This window comes from Triticum dicoccoides, chromosome 4B (genome assembly GCF_002162155.2).
Source record: "Triticum dicoccoides isolate Atlit2015 ecotype Zavitan chromosome 4B, WEW_v2.0, whole genome shotgun sequence".
Lineage (NCBI taxonomy): Eukaryota > Viridiplantae > Streptophyta > Magnoliopsida > Poales > Poaceae > Triticum > Triticum dicoccoides.
This window is the reverse complement of record NC_041387.1, coordinates 631,164,330-631,179,017: the sequence shown is the minus strand read 5'-3', so window position 1 is coordinate 631,179,017 and position 14,688 is coordinate 631,164,330. Positions and strand designations below refer to the sequence as shown.

Here is a 14,688-nt window from a genome sequence, read left to right as displayed (position 1 = left end):
CCAAGCACCGCTACTGAGGCGACTCTTCCCCTCAACCTTCACTCTCGTCATGTGGCTAATCTCTCTCTCAAAATTGTATAGCATGTGTGACAATAGTGGCAAGAAACACAAACTGAATACATATTTACCCCCGCCACCGGCGCCGCCACCCAGGCGACTTGGGGATAACCCTAGCTGCGCCGAATACTGATGGAATACAACGAGAAATGACCGCACACTAAATTTTTGATTTACAAATAATGAAAGACTCACTTAGTGCAATGTTTTTTTGGCTCCAGCGAAGGTAACAGTTTTGGGACTGCAAAGGAACATAAAGAATAATAAATGTCATGTATACCGGAGAAAAAGAAACTAAAACAAAGACCTGGTTAACTAAAATGACAGTAACCATAAACTTATTTCATTTCATTATGGTATGCACATTGCTACGGTGACTTGCGACATACAAATTTAAATATACCACATTCTTGGTACGGAATGGTAATCATGGTTACTCCTTGAACGACGTCACTCCATGGGCTCCTCACACAGTACACCACAAGCCATGGCCATATATATCTAACAGTAGAAATCACATCTTGCATGTCCAAGCGCAAACCCCATGATAGCATGGCCCCGCAAGAGCACACCTCAGCAATCTCTTCCATGTCTATGGAGACGAGGGAGAATCTGGACACGTACCTCCATCGCAAGTGCCTCTCTGCCCCTCCCTGTGTCACCCTTCATTACCTGTGTCTGCAGCGCCTAAATCAGACGATGGTGAGTCTAGTCTTGTTGTCCGCCCTACTTTCTATAGCTTTACTCTCCACCTTACTTCTCGCTCGTTTGCTTATGCAACCCTTAAGCTCGAAGGAATTCTTTAGGCTTTGGAATGTTCCAGGTCCATAACCCCTGCTCATATTCATTAGTATTCGATCATCAGATCCATGAACATCTAAATGAATATCAGAATACTTAATTCTTTTTTAAGCTAACTACTTAATTTTGTATTGCTTAATATTTCTGATGAGTAGATATGTTTCATAAGTAGACTAATTCAGATATAAAGTTTTTTTAGGGGAGCACAAACTTACTTTTGCCACATCATCTATTTCGAGCAGAAGAGAAATACTGTATGCAATTTAATGTGATCAAAGCATTGATATAGGTCACCACTATAGTACACCTCAGGAACCAACCAAGATGTCAAATAATCTCATTTAGCTGATTGCTTATACACAAGAATCTCTAGGGAATCACTTGTTTGTATCACTTGATGTCAACTAATCTCTTTTGAGTGCAAGTCTCTGCACAGAAATACAAATTGTAGAAGACAATCTTTCATAAAGGAATATAATATAATACGCAAATGCTTGTCACATGAGGGGACAAGGAGATGTATGGAACAGACTGCTTGAGCACCTTGTATAGAAGGGAGTTCCCTCAAAAGAATCGAATCTAAATCTGCCAAGTCCTAACGTTCATAGAAACAATCATAATGGTTGTGTGCTAGAAGATATAGAGTATAGTTATACCTTGAAATGAATATGCCGTCCACAGGTTTTGCAACAAGAGACCTATAAAGGAGCGCAGTGGCGGAGCTTCGTTGGGGCAAAGGCATGCCGTGGCCCGCACGTAAACAACACACGTAGGTAGCAAGCCTGGCAAGCTTAAGCTAGCTGATGGATGTATTCTGAGCATGAAGCACACGTAAACAACACTCAGATTAGATGATGCCAGGTGCGTGTTAAAAATGCATGTTAGTATTATAGACGTATATTTATATGCTTGTAATATGTCATCTACACATGATTTTTGTACTCTCATTTGGGTAGGCCCGCCCAGTTTTTTGGTCTTAGCTCCGCCACTGAAGGAGCACATCAGTTTTGCAGATAAAAGAGGCATTCATCATAACAGAACACATTGATTCAAACACAAAATCAGTATATCTTTGCTGTAGCTATTTTATCATTGCAAATAACAAAGTATAGCTTTCTTGATAAATGCATGAAGATTGAAAAGGAACTGCTGAAAGTCATCCTGCTTTAAATTAAATTATAAAGAGCTGCGTGAGATATCTTTTGGTGGGATCAGACAAGGAACATATTAATAGTCCAAATAAAGGTAAGAAAGATGCAGGTTACCTTCAAATGTTCCGAGAAAACTTGCATAAAAAAGAGCCACGTGCTGCAAGCCTCTGTAGTATACTGCTCACCTTGTTGTAAGAGTAAATTTGTAAGAAATATAGTCCCATTTATTTTATTGGCCCTATTATGTTGCCAACACACATTCTGATATTTGAACCGGCAAGAATCGCTTTGCTATACAATACTCACTTGTTCATGCAACTACGCCTGACTTTAATATGACAATCATTCCAATCTTTTTACATAATGGTTTAGACAAACTTCCCCATTTGTGATAATTTGGGAGAAATTTGTTCAATCTCCCAAAAAAGACCAAACACCAATGAAGATAAATTAGGCTGCAGTCATTAAACTCCAACTACGAATGCAATAGGACCAGACCTGCAAAACACACAACACTCATCATCACTTTATCTCACCATGGATAAATCCTATGACTGAATTATATATAAACTTAAATCCCATTAACAACAGTCAGCATAACCTTGATCGCCATGTATGAGTTAGCCCGATGCAGAGAATATCAATAACGGAATTAAGAAAGACAAATGAATAAACCAAGCTTGGGCTACACCACTAACATCATCATCTAAACTTGATTCGCACATCAATATCTTAAACTTATAAGAGACAAAAATGCAGGTAAAGGAAACAGTTTCATGTATAAACAGGGAGTGGTGAAATGAACCTTTAGCACAAGCTCATGTAGAAACAATTTCATGTTACACACCCTCAATGTTCTGGCAATTCGTAAATGGCCCAATACCTGCTTGTCCTCTCACATGCCACCGCATCCATACAAAGAGCAGTGATATACATGCGACATTATGTCGTCTGATATTTCTACAATACCAGCAACACAAGCATCCATGCCCATAGGCCATGGTTATCCCAATAGATGAAAGATCAAGTAAAGAATCAAGTGAATCTGCTAGCCGCATTGAGTCGTACAACCATCAGGGTAAAAGTATAGTACACAAGGCATTACCGAGCATCGAATTGCAAAGCTATCCAGGAGCTCGCCTAGTCTGAAATCAACTGAGGTGACCTCGTGGTAGCCTGGTAGGCCTAGTCTGAAAGGACAACCAAGGGTTGGCAGTATATATACTCATCTAAATCTCGAAAATACATGAACAAATTCATAAACATCATTATATGTGACAATAAAATTGTCCAGTGACAAAATAATGCCAATGTAAATACTGAAAAGAAATGTTCATCATAGCTGTATGAGTTATATTTTCCTATAAAGAGAAATAAATATGCAGCACTTGGTCGTCAGTGGCAGTATTAAGGGCCAACAGAATATGCAAGAACATAAACGATAATGCAGCATCTCGCAAATAAAAAATGATAATGCGGCAATAAAAGTCCATAGTAGAATAAAGCAGATAACTTGGACGTCCGGAGCCAGTCAAATAAATAAGTCGACGTCCACTTTTCAAATAAAAATGACTTTTGACCTTTTTTTTTTTCTAATTTTTCAGATTCCATGAGTTGTATCTTCAATCTCTTGCATCAATCAAGGGTTCAAATTGTCAAGTTTTAGCTGTGAGTGTAGGAAAGAACCATAATCAAACGGGGTGGCTCATCCTCTTAAAATCCATAGGAATTCTAGAGAACAAAGCAGGTACCTGATTCTGAAGGTGTGTATGAATCTTAGAAACTTTTCAAGTTTGTGTCCTTGGAGATGGTTGTTGGTATGGTACACTATCAGGCCATCCAAGTTCATTACCTTCAGAATCCCCTTTTGAGTCACATCTGCAAGTGTTGGATGCCATGATAAAAGCAGTGACATTCCATGGTACATGCCAGCGGAAAATCGTGTCGGACGGTGCTCGTCGAAGATGACAACGAAGCAGCCGTGCCGCCAACCCTCGATCATCTCTTGCGGAGTCGGGAACAACCATGACTGCCCATGATGAATAATTGTTTTCTGACGTGAAGTCAACCATGAAAAGTTGGTAGTGCAGGAACTATGTTGAATCTATTTTCAAGTGTCTTGCTTCTATAATATACAAGCACCAATTTATCTGCAAAGTTTGCAAATAGACATTTACAAGAAACATGGTAATATTATTATTAATATATCAAGCTTAAATCAAAACTTCACATAGAATAGACAGTTTCCAGAAAATAGTGATGCATTGACTATTTGTTGAACGTGCATTAAATCATAATGTATATTCAAGTGTCGATAACATCAGGACATAACTTTGATTTACTGAAAGCTTAAGGCAAGTGGCATACTTTTAAAAATAAAAATACTAATACCATGCCATTTTAGATGCAGGTAGTTTTATGCATCAGTACAAACACTCCAGAACAAAACTCAACAGAATCTGTTTTAGAAACAAAACTCCAAAACACCCCATGTAGTAAAATAAGTTGGCTAAGTAAAAAGAGAGCAAAATTTTGACATGCCTGACATTGACAATGCTATGAAATATCATGACACTATCAGCATTATCAATTCTCTTGCTAGAAACGTTACCTTCACCCAGGGATAGTACTAATTTAGGCTACAAACATGGTTACAGGCTTCTAGGTTAGTGCACAGCAGGAGGAAAACAAACATAGACCTGAATGACGCAGCAGGAGGAAAACATAGTTATGAACAAGCAACTGCAGCCTGTAGATGTAAACGAACTTGATAATTGTTCCCTGCTCCAGCAGAAATATAACTACAATTACTAAACTTGACATGAGAATCAACACACCTGCAGGGGCATGTAGTCAGCACACATATATGTTTGATTCATGCAAGTAAAACATGTGAAATTCCATTATAGGTGTCAGGGGAATGGATTTACTCTAGAAAATTGCGAGGAATTAATCAGCATGTCAAAAGAGAATTAGAGGAGTAAATCACAAAGCTTGTTTCAGCCATTGGAGGAAGAAGTCAGTTACTTATCATCAAAGAAGCATGTCCAACGCACGGCCTGCGGTATGTATGCCTGGAGAGCATGTCGTAGCTGTGCACCAACTGCTACCTGGAAGCAGAGGCGCCGATGTTGCCCCCTGTGGCCTCCACCTCGCGCACGATATGCAAGTGGCCCTGGTGCCCCGTGTCCTTGAATGCCAACTTCTACAGCAGGTGCGTCATGCCGGAAGACTCCGTCAACTCGTTGACCAAGCCCGACGCTGCGAACACTCCCACGAATGCCGAGGGACCTAGAAAGCCACCACAAGGAGCGTTAGCGAAGAGCGACAACGCCGTAGTAGACGATGGAAGAAAATAGTAGCAAAATATTACATAGTTGATTCTTCACATAGTTCATAGAAGAAAATACCTTTTTAACAGATTTTAACAAAAAATTACATCAATACATCTACATCACAGGAATAATTACATCTAAATCACAAGAACAAGGTAGCAATCAGTGGCATGGACTTATAAAAAAGCTTGTGATTTGTCAAAAAAACAGAGGAGAAATTACCTGAAGAAACTTGCTGTGGCAACAGTACTGGCTGTGGATGGATCTTTTGGGGGCTTCAGGAGGCAGCCAGGCAGGACAATCGGAGCTGGGGCATCAGGACAATCGCCACTCCCTTCCTCCCTCTCTCGCTAACTGGCTACGCACGCGCCGGTGCGCCGCTCCTCACTGCCCGCACGCAACGCGACCACGCCCTGCCCTGCCCTGGGGTTCCGCAAGGCGGCGGCGGCGCCGTCCCACGGGTAGGGCGCCTCGGAGGTCGGTGGAGGCGGAGAATGGAGAATGGAGAATGTTCCTTTCACAAAGCGAGCTCTCAATGGAGAATTTTCCCATCAGCGGGGTTTCCCTGCCTTGGATCCTCACTGCCATGGGTAGGAGTAGACGTGTAATTGTTAGGCTGCGAGGTTTGTACTAATATTGTTTGTGCAGCGAGAATAGTTATTTGTAGATGGTAGAAGAATAAATGTTGACAATCATTGATTGAACGTGTGTAGTAGGAAAGATGATGCACTTGGGCTGTTCGTCATTATGTTGGGGGTCCATTTTGGTTTACTATGCTAATTTACCGTTGCCCTGTATCTAATTTCTCTTTAGAACATGGTCTCCGATCAAGAATGCTGCAGAGTATTAAAAGGAAACTTTTGCAGGATGAGCATTGGAGCTGCTGCCCCAAGGACACCATGCCTGTCGCGTGTAAGTGCCCTTGAGAATTGAGAAGCAGTTGAGTGTGTTCAAAACAATCCAACCGATAAGGTAATCGTGGCGATGCTTGGGACATGTTTTGACCCTCTGGGAGAGGCGTATGCTTTTTATAACCTTTATTCATGGAAGAAGGGTTTTGGTATCAGACATGGGAAGAGCTAGTCTGCGATGATAATCCTCTAAGTTGGCCAACCGGTCAAATTGTTTTCCTGAATGTCTTTATCTTGCCAGCACTGAGTATACTCTTCTTCTCTCACTGGGCTTAGTGGCTTGTTGTTTTGTCTTCTTTTTTCGTCATTCAGCTAAAGAATTATGCTCAAGCATTCTCTGTTGTTGGAAGGTAACATGCTGTATCATAGTGGTTTTGTTGGCGTTCTTTAGACATACTATACACTTTTGTAGCCTAGTCTAATACGTTGTAGATTATTATTTGCTCACCTTTCGTTGTTGAATCCTTGAGAACATGCTCTAACTATCATTTAACATTCATGCTTGTTAATTCCAGTTTCTATATTAATCAATATCTCTTGATTATGTAGATGTAAGCCTGCATTGTTTAATCTCTCCTCTCTCTCTCTCTCATTGAGTTTTGTTATATGTGTAAATTGCAGGATAACATGTTCAAAGGTCACAAGAAAAAAACAATGAATCACTTCTCGGCCGATGTGTTTAGTCTTTCTCTTTGTGTTTTTTTTTGTGATTTTGGAACTGTTGGGATCAAGCACTTCTCAGCTCATAATTGTGGGCTTTTTTCAAGAACACAACCGCAGGCCTATATTTTTGTGATTTCAGAACTGACCGGAGGAGTTTTGAATTAGCTTTTAAATTCAGTTTGGAAATACAATTGGCATGAATATAGATTTTTATTGGTAAATTTCAGAGATGCACTATCAGTTCAACATTTTATGAACTCGGAACTGGCCGCAACAATTTTTATTCAGCTCATAGTTTTCTGCATTGAAATGACAATGTTTATGACCAAGAAAGAATAGTTGATTCAACATTTTGGATATTTTCTTTGCACTGCAGTTTACGTATGATCTTGTTGTGCCAAATTGCATTCAGTTTTCCCACTCCTGCCGCTTGTCAACAGTTACACCCTTGTGTCCAACAAAAGACTAAACACATCAGCCGCTGAATGGAGCAACGAGAACAGAGGAGAAAGCAATTGCTCCAGTGACCAGGTTTAGCAAATAGTCCAGTGAACAGAGTAGTAGTTGATCACCGTGGTGATTCGATCTCTCTGCAGGCCGGCTTTGCCAGAAACTTGAAGAAGAAGACTTGACAGTTGGCACGTGGAGACCAGTCTTAAATGTCACGGCCCAGTAGGAGAAAGGAGCGGCCTAGGACATAAGTCAAAATCTGTGCCGGGTGGGATTTAACGGCGCATGCAGCATTAACTGCATTGCAGTTGTGGGCCAAGCCTTCTCCTTTACAGGAAATACTATAGATTATACATCCGGAGATACACAGCCTGTAACGCATCTTGACGAGAGCGGACAACGTAGATATCACGTGCATGTGTGCTCGTGTGCAGATAAGCACTTTCGCTTGTTGAAATCTCTATAAAAATCTATATTTAGGAACGGAGGAAGTATTAGGCTTGGTGCTGAAGAGCCGGACGCCCAACTATAATTCAGCGAGATGTTTGTAGAAGAAGGCAGCTTGGCAGGTGGGAGGCTTTGGAAACGACATCCCAGGTGTTAAAGGAATAAGCCCAGAACGACAGTCCATGGCTAGATGCGCCAGATGATGATTGATGGAAGGGTCTGCCTGTGGTTAAAGACATGAGTAACATTGCAAGGGATGCCATCGCCTTACGCTTACGCTTAGAGATATCATGATGTATGAGGGAGTCCAACATCGACGAAGTCGTTCCAAGAGGCCGTGTCAAACACGTGAGGTCCAAATCAATCCTTCCTAAATCCGGATGAGGTAGCAGCGTAGAAAGGTCATGTGTGCCGCCGTCTATGGGGCGCAGCTACAAAGAGGGCATTGGCTGCAGTTGGGCCAACGGTGCTTGGCGAGGCGGTCCGACGTCGGAAAGGTGAACTCTTGAGCCAGGCAAAGATCTTGCATTTTGGGAAGGGGACGGGGCAAAATTTCCAAATGTTATACTTCATGCTGGACGAAACCATAGAACTGAGCCGTGTAAGTCGAGGTGCGGAATAGGTTCCGGAGGGGGACATCTTTCAAGTGATGGAGTCAAGTTGTTGATCGAAGAGGTAAATATTAGACGTGCAGCTCCACTGGAAGGTGAACTCTTGTAATTGTTGCATGGAAAGGCCATTGAAAGTGTCAAGTTGATCCGCCCAACTACTATTGTGTAGAGCCTCATGAACGTTCCAAAACTTCTTCTTGGAGATAGCACAATAGTGGGCGCCATAAGTTTTGGCCTTGGGCCATCTGCCCACGGGGAGTCCCAAAAGCTTGACTTCTGACCGTTCCAAATAGTATGTTTCGTTAGGACTTGAGAGCAAGTACAATAGTCCTACTCAGCACGAAGCGATTCCACCTCAGCAGAGTTGAGGAAGAGTAAAGACAAGAGAGAGAACAAAGTGATCGCTTTTCGTCAATTACTCGGCTGCAGCACAAGGCACAAGGAAGTTTTGTCCGCTTGTAGCCTGAAGTTAGCGCTAGTGCGGCTGCTCCCATTTCCCCGTGTTCAACCATCCAATCAACTGCGTTTTCTTTTCTCCCCTTGCATGTAAACGTTAATTACTCTAGTCATCAAGTAGCTCGTATAGGGCCATCCTTATTGCACGAGACTTCTTTTACAGAAGCTATTGCTGAAATGACACCGATATAGAACCAGAGCGGGCGATTCTATTAGCCATGCTTTGAAAAAGGTACATATCATCGTCAGCCCAGTGGAAGCGGTGCCGAGGAAGATGTGCCGACGGCCTTCTGCTACTCGACCATATGGGTCTGGTTGCCAGGCATGGTGGCGGCGAAGAACGCAGGCGAGCTGGGGGATTGAGAGTCGGGGGGTGGCGGCGAGTTCGGTAGAGCTGACGAGAGATTGGGTAAAACGTAAAGGATGAACCCTCTCTCCAGGACTTCCCCTTATATGGCACGAGAGTAGCAACCATTACTCAATTCGAGACACACATCTCTGGATCATGCCGAACATGTCTCCCTGCTGGAGGAGTGATTTTTGGGAAGTGGATCAGAGGATTACCCAAGCGAAATCAACGCCACTCTCCAAACGTGCAGCGATTCACACCAGTCAAAGTGGGCTGCACGCGGGAATCCAGAAATTCGTCTGCAGCAACGTCCTGTCAAATTCCACTAACTCCGCAAAAGATACGGTGTGATCCGCTCACAGCAGGTCATTAATAGGTTTGGTTCCAGTCGGTTTAGACATAAATCCGATTGAAGAAAAATCGAGTCAAGCAAACCGTGCAAATCGCGCGAGTAAAATCCCCAGTGTCTTTCACTTGGTACAAAATAATTTTGTAATTCTAGGTGCTAATGATTCATCTTTGCAAGATTGACAGATGATTCGGCGACACCATGGATAAGGGGAGAAATTGATATCCTCCAAAATCGTAAGCTTGGATCCAAAACGGATGAATGACTAGTGTTCCTCGGGAATATTGATTGGTTTTTATCTCCAAGAAAATTATACCAAACCCCACAAGCATCATCCGGATTTCATGATACACCCACAGTCGGGTCTCTAGTCAGCCCCATTCAAGAGATGATTCAGCATCACCCAATCTTTCCTTAACTTCTTCCTATAAACTTGTGTTTCCTCAACTTCGAGTGGAGCATTTTGAAGGCCGAGCTGCCTGGAGGCCGCTATCCCGGGCGGACGTTGAGGGATTGGGATCCGTGCCTTCTTACCATTTAGTTATATACAGATGCTAATACAGGGGTGCCATTCTCTCGTCTTCTGTATTTGTACGTGAGTCTCCGTCGTGGGCGATGATGCAAGAACATGATGTGCCTCGTTGGGTGAGTTTGAATTTTGGTGCTGCTATCCCTCACATGTAGTCGCTCACAACGCACGTCCGCACATGCAAGGCTGGTTGTTATTCCTTTTTTTCTTCTTTATTTTTTTCTCTAGCCATACATATTCTGTAAAAGTTCTGTTTTTTATATTTCATTCATTTATAAAAAATTAAAAGAGTGAAAAATATTTTGAAGGCACTGCTAAATTATTCAACTCATATTACAAACAATCTTGATCGTGTATTTGAAAAAAGTGCATCATGTGTTTAGAATAATCACCGTGTATTCAAAACAAGTCCACCACATGTTCAGAAAGAAAATGCTTGTCACGTATATGAAAATTGTTCACCACGTATTTAGAATTTTTTTGTCATGTATTTAAAAAATATTCACCAATTTTGAAGTGAAAACATGTATTTAAAATCTGTTCATCGCGTATTGGAATAATATTCGTCGTGTATGCGAAAAAGTCCATCGCATATTTGAAAATATTTTCATTATGTATTTGGATTATGTTTGTGACATGTATAAAAAATATTCATCTTGTATTTAAAATATGTTCATCGCATTTTTTTAAAATACCCCATATTCAAAAACAATTTAGAGTAAAATGATTATCTCTTTGTTAGTGACATTGCCGATATATCTACTCCTCGAGGGGAAAGTATCCAGTGCACCTATTCTCAATAAATCTCTTTTTGGGGTTGAATATTCTTGAAGTTTTGTGGAGATGGAAGGTTAAAGTTGCATTCTAATTTTATAGTTTATGTTGAAAAAAAAACAATACAAATACAAGCTGGTATTTTGGTGATGAGAGCCGGGCCGTGGATTCAGACCATTTTATTGGTCATGTAAATGTCTCTTATTATTGTTTCTACAACTATGTTTCATATTTGGATGAGAATTAGAAGTGTTATTTTTTCTGAATAAAGACACTAAAAGGGCATATTAGTTCTGAATTAATATCGAGGAAAACAAAGATCAGTACAATGGATAGACAACTGGATGTAGAACGACCATAAAAAATAAATTACATTAAAAACATACTAGTATCCGTCCTTTGATTGTATGCCACCCACAGAAATTTAAAATGTGCACTCAACCAACAACAAAGAAAACTAACACCTGCAAACGCCCTCGCCATACCGGGCTTTGAAGACGTGCCAGATCAAGCATCGTCAAGGCAGGGAGAGACCAGAGTGACCGTATTCTAACTCGCCGTCATCGCCACCACCTCGTCGATGATGTTGGAGAAGCAAAAAACCTAAGAAAAATAAAACGAGACGGATGGGCCCCCACTCCTCTTGCCGCGAATGAGGCCACCAGATGGGAAGATGAGGGGCACCGAGGCTGCGGCTTGGGTTGGAAGGCGGCCACATTATTCATCTGACCGGACTTTGGTACTTACTTAGAGTACTTAAAATTAGAAGTGTTGTTGTTGGTACTACAAAATTGTTTGCATAACTTTTCATCAATTGTAAAATTGCAATTTTTTAGTGAGGTGATCGCGTGGTAAAAAAATAACAAGGTGCAACATATATTTGTTCAATCTGGTTGATTAAGGACTAGTCCAATAACCCATCCGAAAAAGAACTTCACCCATCGGAACATGTACGGCATGTGAGTACCTGATGATAAATATGTGTGCACTAAATACAGACAATTGTCATTGCTTATTGAATCCATGGGTAATTTATCCAAAATATTTTTTATGTTTGTAATGGAATGATTCTTTGGGGCAGTCTAATGATTAGTTCTCAATGAAGAAAGAAGATTTTTTTTTAACATTTCTTGCTGCTTTTAGTATGTTATAAAGCGATTTTGTACTAGTTGGGACAGATCTACTATGGTTAGTGGCTTAATTATGAAAATCAAATGTAATCATCAGAAGAAATTGCATTTAGTTTATTACTCTCAATCATGGGTAAATCTGAGGTGCCTCCGTGCCTGCAGCGAGAACTTTCCCTTAATTAAGAACTAGTACTGCTAATCCCAAAACTAAGGTAATTAGTGTATCATGGAGGATGGTCACGTTCTCAGAACTTGCATATTCCTGTGGCATGGAAGTGTACATGACGCACTGCCTGTACATGATGGGTGAGACGGTGGAACCTGTGAACAGCCTGGTCGGGCAGTGTTGTTAACATGGGATGACACTGTGCATAAAATGAAGAATACAATGTGGTGTAAAAAAGGTGTCATGTCAAATACGCGTGAGTCACAAGGGACTGCGGCCGATCCATAGGAGCACTGACGAGCCAGATTAAGGCCTGCATGGTGCTCGGCCACCAAACGGCATTTTCGCTTAACTTCCTCCTATAAACTTGTGCCACTGGTTTCCATCTCTTTGGAGTCCATCAAGGTCTCTTTCCGACGAAATCTGTGGCTCCTTGAATCCAATGAACATTCGGAATTTTATATTCATTTGAAGGTTCAATCGGAATCTATTTCTGAAGGGTTCATTTGATTTTCGTTTCAAGACCCTTATGCACTCGGGGGTTGATCACAAGTTTATCTTCCACTAGGTAAGCCCGTGACGACATAAGGCCTAGCTAAGGCCATCAATGTAGGGGGTGGCTTATCGAGAGAGATTCCTTTAGTGGGGTGGTTCCACTATTGGGCGATATATTGCCGATCGGTTTGTATTCACTAGGATTATATCAACGGCGAACAACTAGACGCATCAATGCAGACGATAGCCAAAGTGCGCCATCACGTATTAAAGCTTGACATTACCACTGCTGCCATCGATGATTATGAGTGTCTATTACCACCAGTACCGGACACAAATTAGTACATACTAGCAAAATGGTCTGTGCGTTTTTAGGGAGAAAAAAAATCTTTACCTCCGATGGCCATGACCATATTTTCTCGCATTACCGAGATACTCTATCACTCTCATTTTCATGAAATCGTCAATTTTTTCTTAAAATCATGAACATTTTTTAAACTCATGAACATATTTGAAATCATGAACATTTTTCAAATCCGTGCATATTTTTTCATATTTTGAATATTTTATAAAATCATCATTTTTTAATTCATGAACATTTTATACTGTTTGCAAACATTTTTTCTAAAATTTTGAACATTTCAAAAACATTTCTCTTAAATAGGTGAACATTTCTAGAGTCGACGAACATTTTTTGTTTTTTTGATTTAACGATCATTTTTTGAATCAGTTAACATTTTATGAATCAATAAACTATTTTGTAAGTCACGAACAACTTGTAAATTTTTAGGATATTTTTCAATTCATGAACATTTTTTGAACAGGCGAAATTTTGTTCAATTTCATTAACATTTTTTAATACACGAACTTTTTTAGAAAACCATGAACATTTTTTGATATCCTGAACATTTGTTTTCAAAACTGCGAACATTTTTTTGACTATGATATTTTTTTAAGTCGCGAACATTTTCTAAATCCACAGACATTTATGAAATATTAAAATTTTATTTCAAAATTCTCATTTTTAAAAATTTTGGAACTTTTTTGAAGTCGCAAGTTAATTAAAGTAGAAAAAACAAAAAAGGAAAAGACAAATGAAAAATACAAAACGAAATTTGAAAAACAGGCCGCCCAGACATGGACAGGCCCAAATAGGCCCGCTGTGTCTTCTCCCAGCGTGCAAAGCCCAATATAGATGATTCCTAATGCATGGGCTGGCCCAGATGAGGAATCCCCTATGAGAAATGTTTTTTTGTCACTTATAGATGACATCAATGGGTAATATTTTACAATTTTGAGGGCAATTTTTATGATGTAAGGCTAGAAGCAATAGTTGCTCTATTATTAGGGATAGATTAAGATACTATGTAACGAAGATAGCTTAGGGGCTTAGGGGTACGACATACTCTATATAAGAGTATCTATAGTTACGGGCCTCAAATCCACCTTAAACGTCTGGGCGAACGGACCGGCCACTGACCAGTCAGAAAAAACTAACCCAGACGGACTCCTCAAACAAGCCTCAAATGCCCGGCCTGACTGGCACCCCTCATATCCAGCCAAATATGAGGCGCCCGCACGCGTCCGGGCGCGTCCGCCACGTCCGACTGTGTGGGTTCCCACAGGAAAATAATCCGAAACCCAGCAATCTGAAGCTCGTCTCTTTCGTCTGACTAATGGCACCGTGTAGTGCCTAGCCCAGCTATTTAAGCCGACCGCCGGCACCGAAACCCTACCCGCCCACATTTTCCCCCTCCCATCGTCGCCGTCGCCGCTTTCCACTCCCCGTCTGCCACCACTAGTAGCCATGCGCCCACGCTGTCGGGTAAGGAGCTACCATATCTAACGCCGGAGCGCTGGCTGCAACTCCTTCAGCAGATCTGGGCAAGGTGCGAAGCCCGGATCGCCGCGGGGCTACCTCCGGATGCAGTGGATCCGGAGGAGGACTTGGAGGAGGAGGTTGAGGAGGACTGGAAGAGGACAAGGAGGTTGAGGACGAGCCGGAGGAGGATGT

At 41.3% G+C, this 14,688-nt stretch overlaps 1 long non-coding RNA gene across 8 annotated transcripts; it reads right to left on the bottom strand.

The window, feature by feature from the left end:
* Positions 1-258: 258 nt before the first annotated feature.
* LOC119291893 lies at positions 259-4,007 on the bottom strand. Of its 8 annotated transcripts, none has more exons than XR_005142719.1 (6): positions 2,815-4,007; positions 2,316-2,507; positions 2,124-2,194; positions 1,515-1,672; positions 1,074-1,286; positions 264-891 (listed from the first exon to the last, which is right to left on the bottom strand). It is a non-coding gene; the product is annotated as an uncharacterized LOC119291893 (long non-coding RNA). The 8 variants fall into 8 exon arrangements; XR_005142723.1 differs by having other exon boundaries at positions 2,124-2,186; XR_005142720.1 differs by having other exon boundaries at positions 261-891; positions 1,515-2,186.
* Positions 4,008-14,688: the final 10,681 nt, after the last annotated feature.